We start from the raw sequence: 25031 nt of genomic DNA, 5'->3' as shown, positions 1-25031 counted from the left end.
GAAAGCTAAATAGCTTCATGATTTATTGTTGACATGATGTTCTAGTCAGAAGACCAGAATCAAGTTTATTCTACTCAGGTTGGAATGTGGGTGGGCCCCTTACAAAACAATCCCCATGGTGCAGACCCTTGACCCAGGTAATTGCTTCACCATGACAGTATGAAGGTACAAAATAATTATTTAAGGCTGCAGACCCCTACACACTTACTTGGGACTGAGATCCCTTAAACTCTCTTGGACTTCTTTCACAATAAACACACTCTGGAAATGAGTTTCTAGCAGGAGTTCATGAGACTACTTCATTATAGGCCTTGAGAAAAGGTCTGATGACTCACCTGTTTTCCTTGGCTTTCCCTTGAATCATATTTTTGGACCCATGGCTTCAGTTTTAGTTCTTATGTTTTTGGACTATGTTTGCTGGCATTATGGTGCTTGTATTGATTTTGACTGTCTATTGATTTTGACAGCTGCTCTTGTCATACTATGTAGTTTCAAAGCCCTTTGGCCTACCCAAGTGCTCCCTTTTCCCCTACTCGTTCCCCCCCCCCCCCCATCCCTGGCCTTTCTCCCTCTTCACGCAATTCCATGAATATGGGTGTTCTTAGGGGTTGCCATATACTAGTTTTCCCAGTCCAGGCAGACAGTCTTGTATATTATATGAATTATTTGCTCTTTCTGTTGATCTTGTGGCAGATCATGAAAGGCACAGGTATATTACTGATTATCTAATCAGAAACATTATTTTCAAAGTTGCTTTATAGGCATAAAACAGAAGATTAGGTTTTCTTTTATTCTTTACATGGAATGCAAGATGTATTCCTGCAGCCACAGGCATTAGGTACACCTTTGCAACCTGGTAATACACCACTTTGTGTCTTCTCAATGCCCCTAGATGTTTAACAGCTGCAGAAGATGCAGATATTATGCCTAAATTGAGGCTGCTATGCTTTGGCCACATCATGAGGGAAAATGAATCATTAGAAAAGACAGTAATGCTACAAAAGGTGAAGGGCAGCAGAAAGACTATATGCCAGATGGTTAGACTCAATCAGGAAGGACATAGGCATGGACTTACTAAACTCGACCAGGGAGATGGAGGACAGGGAGTCTTGGAGACATCTTGTATACAGGGTCACAATGGGTTGAAGTCAACCTGAGGGCAGTTAACAACAAATAGTTTTGTTTTTTTCAGGATAAGGTTTTTGTAAAGTTCAAGAACCTGCTCAAGGCATCTACAATTACACAGTTGCACCTATGTTCACTGTCAAGCTCACATCCTGGATTCAAAATGGAAGTAATTATTTTATCCTGACTCAGGGTTAAGGCTGCTTTAAAGATGGTTGAACTGATGCAGGAAAAATGTGTGGTGTGTGTGTGTGTGTTCAAAAAGCACTTTGGATCCACACTGAACCTGTGGACCAGCTTCCTTGGAATACCTGCAAAACACTTTCCACCTTTGAAACAAACTATCTTTTTAAAAATAATACTGTAACCCCATGCATATCTGTTCAGAAGTAATTTCCTTTGTGTACAACAGGACATATTTCTGAATAAGTATCAATAGGATAGGTTGCAGTTGTTCCTGAACACATGTAAAGGCCTCATTTCCCTATAAACAAAGTTACTTTATTATTAAAGAAGTTAATACTGCAATCCCATGAATATCTGTTCAGAAGGAAGTATCATTGTGTTTAATAGGGCTTACTTCTGAATAAGTAGATGTGACATGGATTCAGCTGGACACTGAAAGGAAGCCTTTACCCAGACCCTGTTCCCTTCATTCTTCTTATGCAAATAATTAGAATAAAGCCTTCAGCTTCACACAGAATCTCATATCCTTTTTTTAAAATGTGTGTTGTCACTGTAGCTTATTTTGCTAAAAGATCTTCAGGTAATCAAATGCAACTATTAAAAAAGTTTTTGACCCTACAAACATTTTTACTTCCATATAATATTTGACAGAGTTATAAGAAACAAACTTTCCCCTGAACCAGAGGGAATATCAGTATTCTGTTTTTTCAGAAGAATAGTCTACTGACATAAAAGTGAATGCAAGTATAAAAGATATTACAGGAAAGAAACTCAATTTTGGAATCAGACAGCTAATAGACAATTTTGTATTTACATATTATTTTTAAAAAAATATCTGAGAGCTCTCTGCAAATATTAATTGAAACTGACAATCCCCTATGAGGCAAATATTATCACACTGAACATCTGTCTTTGTTCCTTTCTCAATAAGAGAATGAGAAAGAAGATCTGGATCAGGAATAGAACCCAGGAGATCAGAGTCAAGATGTATCTGGACTTCTTCCTCTGTCTCTAAGAACACACAAGATGAATTTGGAGCTCCACTAATATTGGTGGCAAGCCACCAATGAATTGTCTGATCTTTCCGTTGTTTCTGGCTACTTTTGAACATTGTTACTCATGCTTCACGCCATATTCCATTCTGGGCTGGGTGATATTTTTCTGATTTTCTTTTAAATTGTCCTGTTTGTACAGTTGCTTTTCCACTTGTTAATAATTGTTGTCAATCATTGTCCATCATTATCCGCTTCCTTTAAAAACATGATGTTACAGCCCATATACAGCCCTAGTATAATATGGTACAGAATCACTCTGTTCCCACTGAAAAATGGTTCCCATTTTGAACCCCTGGACAAATATGCCCTGAACATTCCTGACCACGATTCTATATAATCAAAGGCACTTCTTCATCAACTGTGAGATATCATATTTATTCAATTTAAAATATTTATATTCACTGCTTAATAACAGGAATTCAAAAAGCAGCTAAGATAATCAAAATGCCTGAGTAACTTCTCTCTGCAACTTTTGTCTATTTAACAGATGTTGACTCCTATGAAGCTACCACTTCTTTCTTCATCAGACTTCAAAACATGGTGTGACTCTATCATGTTCTATCAGGTTCTGCTAAGGAGAGACTAACCTCTTCTGCTTTGGCCACCAGCTTCTCCAATTCAGGGTGGGATTCCACATCTAGGGCCAGAAACTCTTCACAATCCATCTCTGTGTCAGATTCCTCAGATTCCATAGCATGAGTTATGACACCTTGAGCATTCAAATATTCTTTCCATCCTCACTTTTCACTTAAAGCAGAAGTGGGCCACAGGTTTGCCTTCTGGGTTTTTATTTTTGCTATTCTTCCTGGATGTTTCTCTATGTGGGCAAGCTTCAGTTAAAGCAAGATGCAAGGAGATCCTCCTAGGACCAAAATTCTGTTTTAAAATAAGGTGTCTGGGTCTTACGCACTTTTTTTTTCTTCAAAGTAAATTCTGGGGTAAAAAACAATGCTATAATTTACATTGATAAATGTCAGTGATGCAGCAGAAGCAGAGTGATGAAAAGTCAATGTCAATGAAAATTGTGCACACATAATTAATTAAGTGGCACATAGAATGACACATGGAATGAAGAAACATATGAAAATGAACCTTACATTCTAAAAAGCAAGCTGGAAACTTCAGTAAGAGAAAATAGGGGGAAATGAATCACCAGGAACAGATGATAATACAAACTGTACTGCTACAATTCACACAAACGGAATCATCTCTAGTGCCAACTAATATATGTCAGCAAATATGGAAAACAAAATGGTGGCCAACAGACTGGAAATTATCAATATACATCCCCATCTACAAAAAAGAAGACACAAAAGATTGCAGCAACTATAGGACTATAGCATTAATTTCCCACAAAAGCAAAAATATGGTTAAAATTCTACAACATAAATTCCGCTGAACATAAAGAAAATAAACATAATGACCATGGAGAATTTACATAAATTCAACCTACACAAAGAGGAAATCAAAATAGTTCCCATACCTTTGAGCAAACATTGATCAGATGAGAGGCTGCAGTCAAGAAATCAGAAGAAGACTAGGAATTGGAAGGGCAGCTATGAAAGAACTAGAAAAGATCCTAAAGAGTAAAGATATACAACTGAGCACTAAAGTTAGAATCCATGCCCCAGTACAGCCTGGTGCTTTGTGTCAGTCTGGGGCTGAAAGTACAGCTCGGAATTGCCGAGCGTCCGCACGCTCCCAAGCCCTACCACACGCTGTGGGCACGATCTTGATGTGCCTCTATGGGGTACGTGAAGATGACATCCACCATGTGCCATGCCCCATGCCCAAATGGCATGGCGCATGAGAGGCGTCATCATGGTGAGTGAACATGCCAATGATACCCATTCTGTGGCTTCTTTTACTGCTAAACACAGGCCTCACCATGTGGTTGCCGCAGCCTGCTTCCAAGGCAGAAAGGGGCAGTATCTTGTCGCCCCTTTCTGCCCATCTGTCGAGCCCCATACAAACCATTGTGTTCCCCATCACCATGTATGGATGTGAGAGCTGGGCAATGAAGAAAGCCGATAGGAGGAAAATCAATTCATGTGAGATGCAGTGCTGGAGAAGAGTGCTGAAATACCTTGGACAGCCAAAAAGACAAATAGCAACCAAGTACATTTCTATACCGCTTATCAGTGCGCTTAAGCACTTCCTCAGCTGTTTACTATGTGTAAGCCAAACAAATGGGTCCTTAAACAACACTGAAATCTCCTCAGAAGCCAAGAGGATCAAATTGAGGCTGTCATACTTTGGCCACATCATGAGAAGGAATGGTTCATTAGAAAAGGCAATAATTCCAGGAAAGGTAGAGAGTAGTAGAAATTGAGGAAGATTTACATTGGATGGATGGACTCAATTAGGGAGGTCATGGACCCGAATTTACAGAAACTAAGCAGAGTAGTGAAGGACAGGGGTCTTGGAAGTGTCTTATCCACAGGGTTGCCATAAGTTGAAGATAACTCGAGGGCAGTTAACAACAACAATAGTGGCCCAGAAGCAAAAGAACACTCCCATAGCAAGTGGATGGACCAACACATTAACTGATATGCCACCCAACCTTCTTTAAGTATGCTGCTTCATGTGGTTCTTTCACTTGATGCAGAATCTAAAAGAATCCAGTACAAGGAAGAAACAAGAGATGTCAGGATTTGCCTTGCCACCACTGCAAAAGTGCTAAGCTAACTTGGCAGAATCCCAAACTGCACTCTCAAACTAAATATACTATTTGAGTGTTGCTTGCTGACTAATCCAAACAAATGTAGTAGCAAAACTATTAACGCTAATATTACTGCCTTTGAATAATGGATCTTACAGATCTGCTGCAGTTTGAATGGATTGTATAACAGTAATAATATACTGCTTTAGGAAGTTCACACAAAGATTTGGAAAAGGAAAGAATACTGTTGTCCATCAACTTGGAAGAAAGGAACTAAAAATACTGGTCAAATTAACTTACTGTATAGCTGAAATGAATCCATATCTAATACCCCTAAAAAAAATCCTAGTTGCTTCCCATTTTCCTGTACCCACAATTTTTAAACCCTCAGGAATTACTAGTACTACATCAGAGAGCCTTATCTCACTTTCACACACCCCTTTAATCTCAGGTATCTTAACAGCAATACTTCAGAGAGACCTATTCTGTTTTCTAGCTTTTTAAAAGATTCCCAATGATTTACAAAATCAATTTAGGTAGTCAAATTTTGAAGCATTCCCCATGACTGCCCAATGAATGAATGACTATTTATTACGATGCACAGCCAACAAGCCCAATAAATTTTGACTACCCCCCTTTTTTGCTTCTAGTGATCCCCTTTCTGAAATTTCACCATGACACTGCAGGCTAGATGACAATCAAAAATACTTTGACAATTTTTGTATGTGCGCACCAAAATGTCCTGAAGAGGCTGCTGTGTACCAACAGACAGATTAACTACCACTCAGAGATCTTGTTATGCCCAAGATTGTAAGGGCAACCTGTTTATCCTGAGAGCGTGTAATGAGAATCTTCCTCTCCATGAACTTATTCACAGTAGGGCTGACACAGACATTGAGACACCAAATTTGGTTTTAAACACTATGCATGTAATGTTTATTGAATCACAAAAGTAACACAATCATTGATTATCAAGAGCTCTTTCACTCACACATTCATACAATACTCACACACACTTTCCTTCCACCGAACGTTGATCAGTTTTTCTCGAAGGCTGGGGATGACACTGTTGCCATGGTAGATGCCAACAAAATGGAGATGAAAGTCCAGGGTCTTCACACTTTTTCTTCTCTCTGGCTTTTGGCTGCTGAAGTCTTGCAATATTGCAGCCCATTACTCAACTTCTTCTTTTGGGAGGACAGACAGGTTGTTCAGATCAGTCCGTGTTCAAAGCAACTCATTCTGTTCAAAGTCCTCCATTGTCCTGTCAGTTCCTCATCATGGCGACTCAGGAGATAAGGTTCTTCCCGGTCATAGTTCGTCACACCTGGACGGCACCCTGCTTCAGCTTCCAAGTTTTCAGACTTTCCTCGCCTCAGTTGCCAAATACTTTCGTCACATCAATGCTCTGCGCGGAACCATCTTGTTTGGTCCTTTAGCTATGTTTAAAGCACAATTCCTTGGTTCTTCGGTTCTTCAGCTCTGGGTTTGAGTCAGAACTCACTCATTCGTCTTACAATCTCATGTTCTTGTGTACCTTCAAGTTGTTTCTGACTTATACTGAACCGAAGGTAAACCTATCATGGAAATCATTTGGCAAGATTTGTTCATAAGGGGTTACCTTTACCTTCCTCTGAAGAGTGTGCCTTGCACAAGGTCACCCAATGCGTGTCCATGGCTGAGTGGGGATGTGAAGTATGGTCTCCAGAGTTGTAGTCCAACACTACACCATGCTGGCTTATATTTTGTTATGATGGAACAGGGATGGGAACTATGCATCTCTCAACCCCTACATATATCTCCAAGCCTCCTAAACACGCCCTCTCAATTTTTAAAAAAATGAAAACTGTCTTAAAATTGCAAAAGTCACATCTGAAAAGGCTTCAAATGCCTAGTTTTGCACTTTGGTGATGAACACCCACTGAGTGACATTGAGCACGTCACACATTCTCAGTCCAAGAAGACAGTAATATCTATTTTCTTAATAAATTTTGCCAAGGAAACCCCGTAACAGGGTTACATTAGCATCACCATAAGTGGAAAACATCCTGAAGGTATACAACAACAAAGTGCTGTCCTTCAACTTCCCAACCTCCCCAATTCCCAACTCCTTCCAAACTGGCCAGGTATGAACTGAAAATGAAACCAGTTTTTCCCCCCACTACGGTTTAAACTGGATCTCGATCCGGTTTAAACCATGATGGTTCCCACTTACTTTAGATCCCTGAAGTGATTCAGAAAGGGGAGGCATGGTTTTTACCCATTTTTACCCATTTAACCCACGTCAAAAAGACGCTGGTAAATGTGGTGTTTGGGGGGCTGAATCAATTTATTTGGAAATAAATGGATTCAGCCCAAGTGGGAACCAGGCAGAATTTGAATCCTGGCAGTGGCTTTCTCAGTCATACCTCCATGCTCTGTCTTCAGTCCTCTGTCCTCCCAACCTGCCTCTCTCCTTCCATCCCAGCCTCTCCTCCGCCCCCGGTATGGCCCGGAGGATGGAGGGAGACATGGCAGGGAAGCCACAGCAATCGCTTCCTGCACCAGTTCTTGAAACTGGTAACCACACTAGTTGCTGAACCTGTTTCAGGAATCAGTGCAGGAAGCGAATCAAGAGGTAAGTGGGAATGAGGCCCAGAAGTGACATGATGCCACTTCTACTTCACTGGAGACACACCAGTGTTGTACACAGCTCTTTCTTCCTGCCCAAAGCTCAGTTATCCAAACTGGAGAATCGGCACTCTCATCTCCACCAGGAGATGACCCACAAAAGCTGGAGATTCAGGACTAGACCCTGAGATCTGACAACTCCAATTCATACAGTGATTCATTTCAATATTACACCATGGTGACCAAAATATTGCACTCTTGGCAGAAGATGGGAAAAGACTATTCAGAACAGGGAATTAATAAGGCTGGGCTATATTTTATGTACTGCCATAGATAATTAGAAATAGAACATATTTTGATTACTGTATTATTAACATTCTAAGGAACTTTGCCACTTTTCATGGCCTGACAATTAGCAAGGTATATACATCTACCCTAAAATGATGACTGGCTAGTCAAACACTTGGAGTTTTCTTCACAAGGGAAATCCCCCTACTCTACAATCACTGTATGATGTTTTGCCTTTTCCTTTCCATATACTTGCAAATGAGTTACATGTGGAGGGCTATTGTTAAAAGAGCTATTTCATACATCATAGGACAAGAAAGTGAACATTCAAAATATTGAACACCATGTGCAGCTAGTAAAACTGGCAGCCAACTTACATCTAAAGGTTCAATGAATTTCTCTTGACCAGATTTTCACATCTCTGTTCTTTAAAAAAAAATCCTTTTCTACTCTGTTTCAGTGTAAATCATTCTTGAACCCAATGACAATAGTTTTTTAAAAATGCAAAGTTTTTTTCTTCCTATTTAAGAGCTGCAAAATGGTAACCAAGCATGCTTCATAAAAACTAGTAATGTATGAGTATCCTTAACAATAAGATTCATAAGAGAGTCCCAAAAGGAGCTTATAAAGAATTTGACAGAAATCATATGAGTTGATGTGCATACATTATTTGTGTATCTGTGTACACAAAGATATACAAGTCCTTGGATCCTAAAATACTGAATTCTTCCATGTTGGAGCAGCACTGTTTTGTCTGAGTTCTTACAGATAATTATAACAGTTTTCGATTCCACATGAAAAGAAGATTGCCCCATATATATATATATATATATATATATATATATATATATATATATATATATATATTGACTTCATTTTGGTTGGAACTTGTAAAAGCCATCTGTCTGTCTGTTTGTCTTTGGATGTATATCTCACTGTCACTTGCACAGCTGAGGTTTGCTGAAAAATGTTACCAAACCCCAGAAATTGTTGCATTCTCCAGTAAGCTTCCAGAAGGTATTTCAGAATCCCAAATAAATTCTGCAACAGAATTTGAACATTAATTGGGAATCCCCATTAAGAGTGGCTAAGCCTCCTAGCCTCTACTGTGATGAGTGGGCATTATACATGGCACCCCTTGGGTACCATATTTCTGCACATGAGTGGCCTGAACTATCAGATGATGTCCTATATCTCAAGGAATTCTTGTAGATAATGGAGAATATTACTTGACCCAAAATTTGAGTTTGAAAAATATTATTCCTGAGGTTTTGATTTTTTCAGGGCATTGCTAAAAGAGATGCTTATGGAGCAATCCAATGTTATGAGGAACTGATATTACCCTAGGGTATGGATTCAAGTTCATAGAAAAACATGCCTTATTCTTTGAATAAGTGGCGATGATTGCTTATGTATCCTTTATTTCATTTCCAGCTGCGCTTTAGTAATTTCTTAAATTCCATTCAAATGAGGGACTGAAAAATATGGATCAAAGTTAGAAAAGCAACTGTAAGTGGTACTCACCTCCTTCTCTTATGGCAATCCTAAGGAACAGAAAATTGCTTATATTTCAGCTGAAAGGAATTTAATTTTTTAAAAATGGAATAGCTATAAATGAGAGCACCTCATAATAGACAAAATCAAGAAGATTCATGCAAGAAAAGAGGGTGAAAGATAGGGGTAATTCCAGATGGCAAATTCCTTGACTAGAGCAGCAAGAGACAAGGAAAAAAGATCTGAACAGAGTTTTGGGAGCTAGAAAGTGGAAAGAGTTCAAGGATTTCAAGTTTAGTTTATTTGTTTTTGTTTTTTTAATTTTCCACAATTCTTTTTGACAGTTGACATTCATGAATTGATTAGGTAGACTGGTCAAACTTCAGCATGCTGACCACACTATCAACAAATCCACTGGTTCATATAGGGTCATCTTGAGGCCTGAGCACCTGATCCATGATGGGATCTTAAGGGTAACAGGGAAATGTAGATGGGAAGAACCCAGGGCTTGCAACTATGAGGTCAAACTGCAGAGGGGTTCTATCACATATAGTTTATTGTTTTTGTGGGGTGGTAGGTGTTGTGGTACATAACATAAGAAGCCATTCAGACCATATGGATCTGAACCAATTATCTAGCATATCCTGTAACATTTCACAGGCAGAATCTGTGATGTGTGTAGCTGAGCAACATCAGGATGTGGCCAGGCATCTCAAGATCAAGCAGCTATAAATCTTGTTGTTTGCAACTCTACCAGACTTTCAGGACCTTTCAAGCTCACTGATTTATTTCAAATTCTTGATGTCTGGATAGGCTTTGTCTTTCTCTATTGATCATGATAAATTCTAGAATAGCTGAGAGCTTGCTACTGTGCCTCTCCTTTGATTTACCTGTTAATGACCTGGAATTGCTTGTTCTTGTTGTGTGCCTTCACATCATTTTCTGACTTACGATAACCCTAAGGCAGTTGGGTTTTTCCTGGCAGAATTTGTTCAGAGGGGGTTTGCTCTTGTCTTCTTCTGTGGCTGTAAGAGTCTGATTTGCCCAAGGTCACTCAATAGGTTTCATGGCTGAGCAGAGATTTGAACGCTGGTCTCCCAGTCTCCTAATCCAACACTGAAACCACTACACCATCCTGGTTGACTCACCTGCAGTAGTTCCTTCTATTATACCCTGCCTCACCTGGGACTTGCTGCCTCTACGTCTAGGACAAAACTAAGTCAATACAAGCAAATGTTTGTATTGAATGGCATTATTAACAATATTCTGTTGTTGCATTCTGATGTTGGACAGTCAGTTGCTATGATTCCTTTTCAAATTTAATACTGGAGATGGTTCCTGGGAGTTTGGAAAAGTTATCTTTGGGGAATTTAATTCACAGAATGCTCCAGCCAGCATACTTGGAACAAAATCAGTGTCCTTTCTAATATCAAGGATATGTGCATGTATAACAGTCTGATTTTTTAAAAAAAAGACAAGAGGAAAAAGAAACAGCAGCAGCAGCAGCACCAAGCCAAAAACAGAACACAATTAAATTAATGTTTCAATTTCAATAAAGGCAATAACAATAGCAATATCTCATACCCTCCAACGATCCCAGTTTCACAGGGAGAGTCCCAGTTATTCCTCTATCATCCTACTTTTTCATTTGCATTTAAAATGTCCCAGTTTCTCTTTCGTCCTGCCATTTCCACCCTCAGCTTACCTCAGTTGCTGCAGACTGAGTTCAAAGTACAAAAGAGCTACACCAGGCAGTCCCAAAAGCTCAGGCATACTTTGTGGTTGTTTACTTAAATATAATAGCAGAAATGCTTCTAATCACAAACTGCTTTTGAAAGATTCTTACTTTCCAAATAGTTTGCCATGGGGCATGGAATTCTATTGTTTGGGGAACACAATTCTAAATCTTCTTGAGGGACCTAATAACAGAGACGCAGTCCAGGAAGTACAACAACTAGTTACTTTTTACCAAAATGTCCACCTGAAAAGCAACGAGTAATAAGATTTCTTTGTACAGCACCTTGGGCAATGTGTTTTAGTTCATCTGTCAAATCTACAAGCTTTGACTGGTAAATTGCATAGCCATATAATCCAAAACACAGTCCAGTTTTATGTGCACAAACTCATTATGTGTCTAGTTTCAGTATATCTGGTAAAGTGGAATATGCTTCAAAATAGAAGGATGTTCTTTTTACTAAATCATCAATTTAATGTTAATTTTCTTAGACAAATGATGTAGGGAGGCTTAAAATACACATATTCACATAATCTTCTTAAAAGCTTCTACTAAAGTCATGATCATTCATAATCCCATAAGGGGAACACAAACCAGATGCCTAAAACATTTTGGTGAATGTGATGAATTACTATCTGTAAAAATTACAATACTATTTTGGTCAAAAGAATTGAGTTCCTTGTCAGAGTGCACAAACGTATATTGGGAAATTTTTGAATCGGAAATACCAATGTCTCTCAAGGGGGTGGTGGGGTGTATATCCAGCACAATAGATATACTTTTAGCTTTCATAATACTTTGATGTCTAGCTCTCCACCTACTTACTTTTAAGTAGGTTCTTACTGCAAAGTAAGGGATACAGTGGTGTTATAAGACTACAGTTCTAAACACATTTACAAAGAAGTATGTCCCTTTGGAACAGTGACATTTAGAATTGGGCTACTAGGTTAGAGGGCTACATACTCTGTAGCTGTTCAAAGACTGGTATTTGTCAACCAAATGTGGATGCCACCCATAGCACAATAAAGGAACCAATGTTATGATGACCACACCACCAGGTACATCCTTCAGCAAGTGTATTGTATTAATCAAATACTTTCACATATAAAATTGGCCTTTATACCCAGTCCCCAGGACCATCTCTCTCTCTCTGTGTGTCTTTCATCTTTTATGTCTTTTTTCTTTTTTTCAGATTTAAATTATGGTTCACCCTTCATGTACAAGGATGCATAGCTTCAATAAGTGGCAGTCAATCTGGTGCTCTCCAAGTATTTTGGACTGTATGTGTTTCTATTTGCTTTCAAGTTGCCTGTTGACTTATGGTGACCTCATGAATTTCATAGGGTTTTCTTAGGCAAGGAATACTCAGAGGTGGTTTCGCCAGTTCCTACCTCTGAAATATATCCTACAGCACCTGGTATTTATTGGTGGTCTCTCATCCAAGTACAAACCAGGGATGATTCTGCTTCATTTCCACAATCAGATAGGATGTGCAACTTCTGGGGTAGATAGGCCCACCATTCGCATATATCCTAGCCAACATGGCCAGTGGTCAAGGATTAGGCTATAGGCCAAAACATCAGGTCCATGGCAGCAGGTTGACTGACTTACATGAAGTTTGACATCCTTGTCATTGGTTGCTAATCTCCTAAATGTTCATATTAAAACCAATATTATTTAGAATACAGATCTTTGTTGTAGATTCATTCAGAGGCCCAAATTATTTTTTTATATTTGCTATTGTAACACATGTGTTGCTATAAGTATTCTTCAAGCACTTAAATCAATACTTACATTATAAAACATTTTAAAATATTTGCACTCATTTGTGCCATGTTTTAGAAAAATATATTTTACGCACATATGTCTTTATAATGTACACAGTGTCAGCAGCATATTCTTTAACACTCAGAATATTCCTCATTCCTAAAACCAATGGGAAAGCATTTGCAAGAACAGTGGAAATGCCAATACCAATGGCCCCATGCTTTCACCAGAGGAATTTTATTTTATTTATTTATCTCTTCCCAGGCAGTAGAACACTGTGGGACCTATCAGTACTTCATAGACTTCCTTGGGTAGTAGGGTAAGGTGGGCATGGCACAAGGAGCTAGTGAACAGCTTCTTGTGCAACATCCAAAGCCAGACAGACCCATGGGTGACCCTGAGTTGTGCGTGAACATGTCACTCACACGACTGCGGCACCAATTGGTATGTTACTGTGAAAAAGTAATGTCATTGTGCCCTCATGACCTTTCAAATGTAATTTTCAACCTTGTTATCTGTAATAGCAACATCATTTACATTTCTATACTAATTCATAGTGAACTGAGCACTCTCTAAGTGGTTTACAATCTGTAAGCCAATTGACCCTAACAAGCAGGGTATTCATTTTACCAACCTACAAAAAGGAGCAAAGGCTGAATCAACCTGGAGCCCTCTGGGATTGAACTCACAATGCTGTGACTGCAATGCCAGCATTTAACCACTGTGCCACCAGGTCTCCTAAATTGCCTTCCAAGTTCTTCAATATTTAACTGTAAGATTACTCTTAAAATGTTATGTCTATGGATCTGTGTTCTTAAGAACTTGTTCTGGAGATGTTATTGAAAGGTGTGTACTCTAGGAAATAGGAATCAGTTTTTTTTTTAAAAAAATCTGAAGACTGGGAAAGGAAGCAATATTTTAGATCAGTACAGTATTCTTTAGGAAACACTGCTGCCAGCTCTTTTCATGCCAACAAGTAATTCAACTGTAGAATGTATTCTCCAGAAGAAGGCCAAACAGATTATCATTAGCTTGATAGTGACAAATATGATTTATCTCAGACTCTAGAGGAACATAGCAGGTTTGTTAGAAGCCAAGCCAATCACGGATCTGGCAGCAGCAATGGAATAATAAAAAAATAGAACAGGCATAATCGTAGGAGGCATTCTACAAGGACTGAAGAGAAATGTTAAAGGATACTACTGTACCATGGTTAGGTGATCAGGGTGATCACACATATAAAATATCTTATAAAATATTACACTGTTTAAGTGGGTGTAGGACTCCAGCCTTAATCTGGAAAGCACGAATGCAAGAGCAACCAAATGGGAAGGTTACTTTTCACTCTAACATACAAAGATTGTAGCATTTTCCTTGCTATATTAGTAGTGATGATGACACGCATTGGATCTTTTTTTTTCACCTACCAGATCTAATAGGATTAAAAGTGTGTGATAGAGTGAATGTGTGTGAGAGAGACAGAGCAAAATGACTAAGATCACAAAAAGGAAGATGGAGATGACAAAAGTGCTTCCAAACTGTATCACAAGAAAGACTGAATGCCTTGAAAAATTAAGCCATTTTGACTTATTTTCTGCTAGGTTCATTAAGGTGGGAAGGATTTGAGGTAAAATCGATTCAGCTAGCTCTTTCCCCATGTATAGGTAGTCATGACTCCAGTGGAGTCACATACATTCACACATGATTTCATATCCTTATCATTAGCTTGTGTTTTCTACCCACATAGTGATTATATGAAATAATTGGCCATAATTCCCATTTGCCAGATGAGAAATTACCAATTTCTCTTTTAGTCAATTGCCCAAGGCTAATCAGTGAATGCTTGGCTGATTCTGTATATGAAGCCATGTCTCTCAAATGTTGACCATTCACTTGGCTCTCCTTGATAAAACAAACATATAGGAAAAGACAGATTATACACAGGAATATAACAATGGTAAATTGCAAAGGGTGAGGCTGGAGGATTTCAAGGATATTATACAACCAAAGAACTATTGGCAGGTACTATTAAAATCTCTGATTTTTTGTAGCTAGTTTATATTTTACTAACAGATATGATTAATTCCTTTCTTGAGGGCATATCCATATTTACTGACAGTTGTAGCTTTTTATATGTAAATAAATTTGAAATGTTTACCTTGCATGTTCAAACCAATCTCTGAACAAAGCTCAAATCCAGCTTATCAAATAAAGCTGTGAGCCAGTTTCGTCTTGTTCATTTGCACTGACCACTCTGCCCCCCCCCCCCCCCAGAAATGGATTGTGCATCAGCAGCAATAAATAGAACAAAGCTTTGAATTTTAATTTGGGGGTGCAATTTGTTCTTGTTATGCACTATGGTTTAATCAATCAATCAATCAATCAATCATTTTATTTATAGGATGGAATTCAAGGTGGCATACAGTTAAAAAGAAATATAAGCAAAACATGTTACTAGGTTCGTCAGAAAAATAATTCATCTTTGTTACTCATACACCTGCCTGAAAATTGATGTCTCTTGGAGGAGGGGTCTCCCTCTGTGTTCCACTTGTGGGGCAATAAAATGTGGGGGGACATTGGCACCAAATGATCTGAGGAAGTAGACTTGAGTCTATGAAAGCTCAGGCTGCCAACTTCTTTCTTCCAGTTAGTCTCAAAAGAGCTACAAGATCCGATTTTACAGACTAACATGGCTGTATTTTGGAGTTAAAACTTGTGCTTCTTTTCTAGTTTTTGTATTGCTGCAAGCCAACGAATCCTTAGTCTGTTGAGGACATTGACCATTCTATTGAGAGTTCTGGTCACTCTTACACAATTTTTTTAAATTTGGTAAAAGAATTTAATTGTACATGTGTAGCTATGTTTTTTGAACCCAAGAAAAAAACGCAATGCAATGTGATCAGCATTTGAACATTATCTGTAGTCTTTGTGCATGTGCACCTCTGCTGCTATACTTTTGCATTTATCAGTATATGTGGAGGGGAAAGTTCTAGGGTGAGTGTGAGCAAGCAGAGGGACATGAATGTGACTTCTTATTTTACTTGCTGTAATATGTTTTCAGTGGATTATGAAGCAAACAGAAGCAGAAAGAGAAATCAAGCCTCCACTCTTGCTAACATGCATTGCTTCTCCTGCTGCTCAAACTAATTGGCTTAGTAATGCTTGAAGGAAAATTTTAATTTGCTGAATCTGGGTCACCTAGGGATGAAAAAGCATGCTAGGATAATCTATTATGCCAGCAAGAACCAGTGAGATTCCATAAAAGGAGAAGCAAACACATTTCTCCCTATGGCCTTCCTAAACCTTCTGATGCTTAAATGCCAAACCATGTCAAAGGAAGCCACATTTCTGTCTCACATTTCCTCTACATCAAACCCTTCCGTATTCTGACCAGCAGACCATATGAGCCAAACATTTGAGATCTTGCCATACTGCAGAATAAATGCAATTTGGCAGTACTTTAACTGTCATGGATCCATCCTATGGAATCCTGGGGTTTGTATTTTGTTGTGGCAGTGGAGCTCTCTGACAGAGAAGGCTGAATACCTCACAAAATTACAAATCCCAGAATTCCATAGCACTGAGCCATGGCAGTTAAAGTGGTGCAAAACTGCATTAATTCTGCAGTGTTCAGGGGAGACACTTTTCCCTTCATGCCTTCACAGTCATGGTTTGTTTATTTATTCACTTTATGTATATCCCACCTTTCTATCAGGCAGCTTCCATAACAACAAATGAAAAATGTTTACAAAACATTTTGAAACCAATTTAAAAGCACCACATTAAAACACTATACAATAGATTAAAATCATGCATACCATGGTTGGTGGGAAAGCAGGAGAAGGCCTCCTCTGCAGCTGCTCCCATACTTTGGAAACCCCTCTCTAGGGAAGCTAGGATGATTCCTTCTCTGTTAAGACCTTTATTTTCAAGTGAGCCTTTGGAAACTTATTGTTTAGCAAGAGACAGTCTTCTTATAGTGCTGCACTATTTTTAATCTGTGTTCTAAGGTAAGATGTTAAATTGTTTTAATTTTGTTCTTTTTTAATACTGTGTTAAACTTAATTTTGTGTGTTTAAATTATGTTTTTATTATAATTTTCCAGTCTTAGAATCATAGAATCATAGAGTTGTAAGAGACCACAAGGGCCATCCAATCCCACCCCCTGTCATACAGGAAACCTCAATCAAAGCATCCCCGGCAGATGGCCATCCAGCCTCTGCTTAAAGACCTCTAAGGAAGGAGACTCCACTACACTCCGAGGGAGTTTGTTCTACTGTCGAACAGCCCTTAGTGTCAGGAGGTTCCTCCTAATGTTGAGGTGGAATCTATTTTCCTGCAGTTTGCATCCATTGCTCTGGCTCCTGTTCTCTGGAGCTGCAGAAAACAAGCTAGCTTCCTCCTCAATATGACATCCCTTCAAGTATTTAAACAGTGCTATCATATCATCTCTTAACCTTCTCTTCTCCAGGCTAAACATCCCCAGGTCCCTCAGTCGTTCCTCATAGAGCATGGTTTCCAGACCCTTCACCATTTTAGTCGCCCTCCAGTTTCTCAATGTCCTTCTTAAATTGTGGTGCCCAGAACTGGACACAATATTCCAGGTGGGGCCTGACCAGAGCAGAATAGAGTGGCACTATTACTTCCCTTGATCTAGACACAATACGTTTATCGATGCAGCCAAAAATCACATTGGTCTTGTTAGCTGCCCCATCACAGTGTTGACTCATGTTCAATTTGTGGTCTACTTGGACTCCCATATTCCTTTCACATGTAGTCTCATTCAGCCAGGTGTTCCCCATCCTATATCTATGCATTTCATTTTTCCACCCTAAGTGCAGTACCTTACATTTCTCAGTGTTGAAATTCATTTTGTTAGCTTTGGCCCAGCTTTCCAATCTATTAAGGTAATTTTGAATTTTTATCCTGTCCTCTGGGGTATTAGCTACTCCTCCTAGTTTGGTGTCATTTGCACATTTTATAAGTATGCCCCCAATTCTTTCATCCAAGTCATTGATAAAGATGTTGAATAGCACTGGGCTCAGGACAGAGCCCTGTGGGACCCCACTGGTTATTTCTCTCCAGGATGAAAAGGAGCCATTGTTGAGCACCCTTTGGGTTCGGCTGGTTAACCAATTACAAATCCATGTAACAGTTACTTTGTCTAGCCCACATTAGTTACAGTCTGGAAAAAAAAGTAGGATATAAAGTGATGGACCTCATCTTCAAAGTAACCAGATTAAAGCAAGCTGCCTTGTTCACTCATGCAAATGGCAAGAACTTGGCCGCTGCCAGATGGTTTGACTCTATCAAAGCAAATAAGAAGACTTAGGGGATTGATTGTGATAGTTTTACTAAGATAGGATCACAAATCTTTGTTACTCCAAATGGCTCCCAATGTCCCTAAGCTTAATTTTATAGCATTATTTGAAAAAAAAAACCATATTCTCCAAAGCTCTTTTGCAAGTTGTCCTTAGTATTATAGAAGCTATCTAAAAAAAACACCCAAAGTTAGAAAGATGTATGTGTGTGCCTGCCTGCGTGTGTGCATGCGTGTGTGCATGTATGTGTGTATAGGCCAGAATTCATAGCTCAAATATCCTCAAATGATTATTGACCAGCATGAAATGTAAAGCTTCTACTTTAACTTCTAAATACCATTTAAAAATAATAATAAACAGCCCAGAAAGTTAACAGCTTAATATTGTCCACAGGGAACTCTATGGGCTAGACATTTTCAAAACACACTTTCTGACATTCCATTCTGAAACAAATATATAATATATTAATTTTCAGAGCATGGACAAGTTATGTTTTTCACTATAACCTCTAAAATCCCCCAGCCAGCATGACCACTGCCTGTATTGATTAAAGGATTTTGGAACTCAACGTTCAAAAAGGGAGCATACCCAAACTCTGCTCATCTAATTCTCAAAGAGATGTTGTGTGTATGCAGCTTCTAGGAATAAAAATAATATTTGAAAATATTTGAAAATTCTTGATTAAACAGAAAAGACAATTTGTCCCTTTACATCTTGAAAGATGACCATAATTATGAGGATGACATGTTGACATGTATTGAGCTGGAGTTCCAAAAGAAGATAGCTCCTGTCTAAAATATTCAGGGGCCCTTTCACACTACATTGTAAGTTCAATTTATGCAGTCACTGGCCAGATATCAAAACTATAGTACAAAAGACAGAGGTGGTATCATTAAAGGAAGAGGGGAGAAGAGGGGGTAGTTTAAAACAAGATAGGCAAAGCTTGATACCACCAGTTTTTGGTTCATGGCATGCCTACACCTAAAATGTGGACCTTTACAGATTACCCTCAAGAGAATGTCTCCTATCCTTCATTTTACCTACATTCTCCTGCACCCATTTACCCTCTTAAGTTCTTGAGAAGATCAAAATATCATATAACAAAGCAGTCCGTTTAAATGTATGCTTCATAAGACATCACACTGGATTCTGCTCTAATACTTTATACTAATTTTTAAATTGGAGATCCAGTGAGGGGGTTGCCAATAAATCCATCTTTTAAATATAATGTAAAATACTATGCATTTCCAGCTGTTGTTTTTTGTTGCCCACTTTGTTTTTGATAGACAAAGTACATTGCGTGTACTTGCTGTCTCCTCTAGCAGTGGTTCTTTGATGGATGAGTTCCTCTCCTTCCTTAAATGAGGCTGTATATACTGTAATATATGTATACTGAAACTTTTTTTAATCTCCCTGAAGACATATAAGCCTTGTGCTGTACCTTGGTTCATTTTTCCCCTTTTTAATAATCCCCTCTAGTTTTCTGGACAAAATGAGATGACTAGTCTTCAGCTTCATGTCTGTCTCAGACCCCAAACAAAAGCCTTTGATTTTATGGCTTCTCTAGAGTTGAGAAAAGTTACCTGTTTGAACTACAACTTCAAGAATTCCCAATCATTTCTCCATGTAATATATTTTGCTTGCAGAATATCCAGTCCCTGTCATCTCCAGGTAGGTCTTGGAATGACTCAAATCTGAAATGTAGAGTGCTGTTGCCACTCAGAATATTGAGCTATATGGACCAATGGTCTCACCTGAATCAATGTAACAGCACAATGCTAACTCAAAGATACCCCAACTGCAGGGATTAGAAATGGGCTCAAGAGGCTTCTTCTGACAAAAATCTTTCTGCTGACACAAATGTTCTTCTGTTGTGTGATCACAAAGATCTGCTTACAGTTTGCTAGCAGAACTATTATGTTGTTAAAAAACTGAGTGGACCAGAGGCTGAGTAAGGGATGAGCAGATCCAAACTACTTAGCCCAGATCCAGATCCAATTTTTCCTAGTCCAAGAAAACAGGCACAATCATAGTAGCATGAAGTTAGGTTAGGGCGAGGACTAGCCTCATCCTAGCCTAACTTCATGCTACTATGATTGTAGCCTCATCCCAGCCTAACTTCATTTCCATATCTCAGGACCTGTCTTGGGACACTAACCACTATTCTCTCTTCCGGGTGAAGGGGAGGACTTTCAGGGCAAAAACACCGCCCCAAAACACTGTGTATGTGTGTCCTTTATTTATAGTTTTTTGTGGGTTTTTCGGGCCATGTGGACATGTTCTAGAAGAGTTGATTCCTGACGTTCACCAGCATCTGTGGCTGGCATCTTCACAGATGCTGGCAAAACATCAGGAATAAACTCTTCTAGAACATGGCCACATAGCCTGAACACCCCACCACCACCACCACCCACACACAAACTATGGATGCCGGCCATGAAAACCATCGACTTTCCCTTATTTGTTTGACTTAATACTTTTGTTTGAATGGCATACTCTGTACAACTCTGGTTGGTGCTTAACATATCATATATAATGATATACCCAGGGGCTCCCCCTTGCAATATCACCATGATCCACTCCATATAAGAGGGACAGTCTCTAGGTGTCAGGTGAAAAGATTCAAAGCTCAGGACCTGGGTTAGTCCTCATAGAATCATAAAATCGTAGAGTTGGAAGAGACCACAAGGGCCATCCAATCCAACCCCCTGCCATGCATGAAATCCAAATCAAAGCATCCCCGACAGATGGCCATCCAGCCTCTATTTGAAGACCTCTAAGGAAGGAGACTTCACTACACTCCGAGGGAGTGTGTTCCACTGTCGAATAATAATAATAATAATAATAATAATAATAATAATAATACTGTTTATTTATAGCCCGCTTTTCCAAAAAATGATCAAAGCGGGGTACAGCATAAATGTAAACAATATACAATATAAAAACATACAATATAAAAATATCATAAAAACATCCCAGTAATAAAGCACGGTAAAATTCACAAGAGTAAAACCAAAGAAACAAACTAGCTGGATAAGCAACTGTATAACGGGGGAGAATAACAAATGTCAAGGCACATGGGGGAATGCTTGTTGGAAGAGATAGGTCTTAAGTTTCTTCCTGAACAGGTCAAGGGAGGTGACAGAGCAGAGCTCGTAGAGAAGGGAGTTCCAGGTCTGCAGGGCAGAAACAGAAAATGCCCTTTGGGAAGACGAGATGTATCTCGTCTTGGGAACCCTTAAGAATTGCTTCCCGACCGATCTGGGAGTGCGGGGCGGATTATATGGGGAGAGGCGGTCCTCCAAGTACCCTGGGCCCAAGCCATTTAGGGCTTTATAGGTGATAACCAACACCTTGTATTGTGCCCGGAAGCGGACAGGCAGCCAATCTTGCAGAATCGGTCTTATGTGGCTAGTCCTGGAACATCCAGTGACCAACCTAGCTGCCATGTTCTGTACTAATTGAAGCTTCCGGGTTTGGTACAATGGTTGCCCCATGTAGAGCACATTACAGAAATCCAACCGAGAGGTTACCAGAGCATGTACCACCGTTTCAAGGTCGCCCCGGCCTAGGTAGGGTCACAGCTGGCGTATCAGCCGAAGCTGGTAACAGGTGCTCCTGACCATTGCATCCACCTGAGACGTCAGGTGGAGCGACGAGTCCAGAAGCACCCCCAGACTGCGAACTGAGTCCTTCAAGGGGAGCGTGACCCTGTTCAGGACAGGTGGACAAATTTCCTTTCCCAGGCCAGGAGAACCTGTTACGAGTACTTCTGTTTTCTCTGGATTCAGACTGAGTCTGTTTTCCCTCATCCAGCCCATTACCGACTCCAAGCAGGCATTTAGAGGAGAGATGCCATCCCTAGTCACTGCATCAGTCGGAGACACAGAGAAACATATTTGGGTGTCATCAGCGTACTAACACCGCGCCCCGTGTCTCTGGATGATCTCTCCCAGCGGTTTCATGTAAATGTTAAATAGCATGGGGGACAGAATAGCTCCTTGAGGGACACCAGATGTAAGCGCCCTCTTATCGGACGTCCCCCAGCTGCTCCAAGAGGTAGGAACGGAACCACTGGAGCGCAGTGCCTCCGATACCCAACTCCCTCAGGTGTTCCAGAAGGATACCATGGTCAATGATATTGAAAGCCGCTGAGATGTCCAAAAGCACTAACAGGGACACGCTACCCCCGTCCATGCCCAGACAGAGATCATTGACTAAGGCGACCATGGCAGTCTCAACTCCATAGCCCGCCTGGAAGCCAGTTTGAAATGGGTCTAGAAAATCTGTTTCATCCAAGATCGCTTGAATCTGAAAGGCAACCGCCCTCTCGATCACCTTCCCTAAAAAAGGCAGCAGCGAGAACAGCCCTTATTGTCAGGAAGTTCCTCCTAATGTTGAGGTGGAATCTCTTTTCCTGGAGCTTGCATCCATTGTTCCGGGTTCTGTTCTCTGGAACAGCAGAAAACAAGCTAGCTTCCTCCTCAATATGACATCCCTTCAAGTATATAAACAGAGCTATCATATCCCCTGTTAACCTTCTCTTCTCCAGGCTAAACATCCCCAGCTCCCTAAGTCGTTCCTCATAGGACATGGTTTCCAGACCCTTCACCATTTTAGTCGCCCTCCTTTGGACACGCTCCAGTTTCTCAACATCCTTTTTAAATTGTGGTGCCCAGAACTGGACACAATATTCCAGGTGGGGCCTGACCAGAGCAGAATATAGTGGCACTATTACTTCTCTTGATCTAGACACTATACTACTATTGATGCAGCCTAAAATTGCATTGGCTTTTTTAGCTGTAGCATCGCACTGTTCACTCATGTTCAACTTGTGGTCTACTTGGACTCCAAGATCCCTTTCACATGTAGTTTCATTCAGCCAGGTGTCCCTCACCCTATATCTGTGCATTTTATTTTTCTGCCCTACGTGCAATACCTTACATTTCTACGTGTTGAATTTCATTTTGTTGGCTTTGGCCCAGCTTTCAAGTCTATTCAGGTCATTTTGAATTTTGATCCTGTCCTCTGGAGTATTAGCTATTCCTCCTAATTTGGTGTCATCTGCAAATTTGATAAGTATGCTCCCAATTCTGTCATCCATTTTATCTGGGAGCAGTTTGGATTCAGCACTGTTTCTACTGACCTGGTTTCAGTTTAGCTGGCCATCCACCAGTTTGGCCACTTAGGACATCACTCTAACTGCACTCCTGCATTGGTCAATTCATTCATCTGTAAAGTATTTTTCTCCTCTGTTGAGAATGGACTGTCCATCCCAGTGTTCTTATGTTGGTGAATTTGCACAAGCTAAAATAAACTATGTTAGGTACTGTATCTTTAATATACTGAGCTTTTGTGGTAGTTTGCCTCATTTCAGTAAAACAACAAAACATGTCTCAAATAATAAAATAAAACAGCAAGAGATGGAGCAGCTGTAAATCAGAAATTAAAAGGTTTTTCAGTAAAACATAATGAGAGATTTTTTTAAAAAAATGCTGCAAAACATATGTCGTCAATAATTTAATGTTCTTTCAAAAATCAGGCACTTTGGAATTTAACTACTACTTTTATATTGTTCTGTTCAGTGTGTCATTCTTCCATAAAAATTCTACATAGCATAACTGCCACAGGGAAGAACTGTTGTACTTTAAAACATTCATTCAATAAAATGACAACATTTTTTCCTTTTGAATTGCTTGTAATAGAAACAAATATAATCATCAAAGAAAAAAGAGAGGAAGAAATAGCTTTTAAGCTTTGAACTATAAGGTGCTATATATTGGCCTATTATAATAATGATAGCTCAATTTAAAAGCTGTCACCAGTGATAAAATAACAAAGTTCAGTGCATTTGTACTAGATTTACTGCAAATACGGGCCATAATTTCATTTGAGAAACAGTTTACAGATTCAGCTTCATTTTTCCTTTGATGCTGCAATGGCCAATAAAGAATTGGGAGGATATCTGTCTCCCCATTTTATAAAAACAGCCATTATGATGATTATTATTTTTTTTAAAAAAAACTTTTCAGAATTGTATGTGTGCCACTAGATTAATCAACAGTCAGTGACCCGCATCTGAGCTTATGATCAACTCCAGTTTTTAGGATCTATCTTTAAATGGTGACAACATAGGAAAACTATGTGGTATTGAATCTGTGATGTGTCCCTTAATATAATCAAGGCATTCTCTGGCATCCTGTTATGAACACATAAGTCCAACTTAAGTTAACATCTCTGTATTTCTTTGTATGGATCTTGCAGAGGGAGGAATTCACTCCCTCCCTTGTTCTGCCAAGGGCTCACAAACACAGCCATGTAGTAGCCAAGGGATCAAGGGGACTGATAGCTTCTGATAGCTAGACTCATAATGCTCTTGTTATTCATGGTGACCCAAGACCCCCTATACTCCACTGCTCTGCTTAGGTCCTGTACGTTCAAGCCCATGACTTCTCTAATTGAGTCTATCCATGTGCATGTAGTCTTCTTCTCTTTCTACCATCCTCTACCTTTTCTAGCATTATTGTCTTTTCTAATGAGTCATGCCTTCTCATGATGTGGCCAAAGTACAACAACCTCAATTTGTTCATCTTGGCTTCCAGGGACATTTACAGCTTGATCTGTTCTAGGACCCATTGGTTTGTCTTTTTGGTTGTTCACTACATCTATTCATGGTGATACAGAATACAACGGCTTGGATGATTCTAACTTTAGTGTTCATTTCTTTATCTTTACACTTTAGCATCTGTCTGGTTCTCTTCTAGCTTCCCTTCCCAGTCCTAGTCTTC

Source organism: Sceloporus occidentalis, unplaced genomic scaffold (genome assembly GCF_023333645.1).
Source record: "Sceloporus occidentalis isolate IW3139 unplaced genomic scaffold, rSceOcc1.0.p SCAF_3, whole genome shotgun sequence".
Lineage (NCBI taxonomy): Eukaryota > Metazoa > Chordata > Lepidosauria > Squamata > Phrynosomatidae > Sceloporus > Sceloporus occidentalis.
This window is presented reverse-complemented; position numbering follows the sequence as displayed.